Here is a 1191-nt window from a genome sequence, read left to right as displayed (position 1 = left end):
AAGGAAACATATGAACAGTTCCTGCAGATTAAAAGATGGACATCTTTGGCAGGGGAGGTCATTAGTCTATTGTTATCATTAATATGTTTTTTTAAGTTTATTTATTTATTTTTGAGAGTGAGCAAGGGAAACAGACAAGCAGGTTCTGTGCAGTCAACAGCAGAGCCCAATGCAGGGTTCAAACGGAATCATGAAATCATGACCTAAGCCAAAACCAAGAGTCAGATGCTCAACTGACTGAGCCACCCAGGCACTCCACAATCATTAATATTTTTATCAAACTTAGCTCATTTAACTTATATAATCCTCATTAAATCCCATGAAGTACATACTATTTTCTTCCCATTTGAAAACTGACACAGAAGTTAAGTAACTTTTCCAAAGTTCCAAAGTTACATAGCCAGTAAGTGTGATTGGAAGCCAGGAAACTGGTCTCTGGAGTTCATGTTCTTACTACCTGAAATATGTGTACAGCATTTTTTTTTTTTTTTTTTTTTTTTTTTTTTTTTGGTATTTTAGTGAGAGAGCACAGGAACGGGGAGAGGGGTATGGAGAAGGGAGTGGGGAGAGAGAATCTTAAACATGCTTGGCTTGGAGTCCATCGTGGGGCTGGATCCCACGACCCTGAGATCATGACCTGAGGTGAAATTAAGAGTTGGACGCTAAACCTACTGAGCCATCCAGGTGACCCACAACAGCTGAAATATGTAAAGTGGTATATAATAAGCACTGTATTAATGTTAGCTATTATTGTTATTTCTACCAAGATTAATATAATAATCCGTATCACATATGGCTTTTGTGAGAAATAAGTTAGAGTGTAAGAAGCACCAAACAGTGCCAGTCGTACAGCAGGTCTTCATTTAGATCTTTCCAGTCCTTACCAGCCCACCTTTCTTTTCAATAGGAAGAACATTTGTGCTCACTGTGCCCTCCCCAAGATGGCGCCATCCCAGCACCCAATCCGCCCCATTCAAGATGGCATCCATCATTCTGAAAGCCACATTCCGTCCTTCTCAAGATGGCGCCAACACTAGCCCTTGTTACCTTCCTCTCTCTTCAAGATGGCCTTAGCTTAACAGGGGGCTTCCTTGACCCTCTCAAAATGGTGGCAGGCACACCATGCACAACATCTGACCCTTCCAAGATGGCGCCGGCGTCGCAAACTTTTCCTCTGTATTATAACAGCAC

Source organism: Leopardus geoffroyi, chromosome A2 (genome assembly GCF_018350155.1).
Source record: "Leopardus geoffroyi isolate Oge1 chromosome A2, O.geoffroyi_Oge1_pat1.0, whole genome shotgun sequence".
Lineage (NCBI taxonomy): Eukaryota > Metazoa > Chordata > Mammalia > Carnivora > Felidae > Leopardus > Leopardus geoffroyi.
This window is presented reverse-complemented; position numbering follows the sequence as displayed.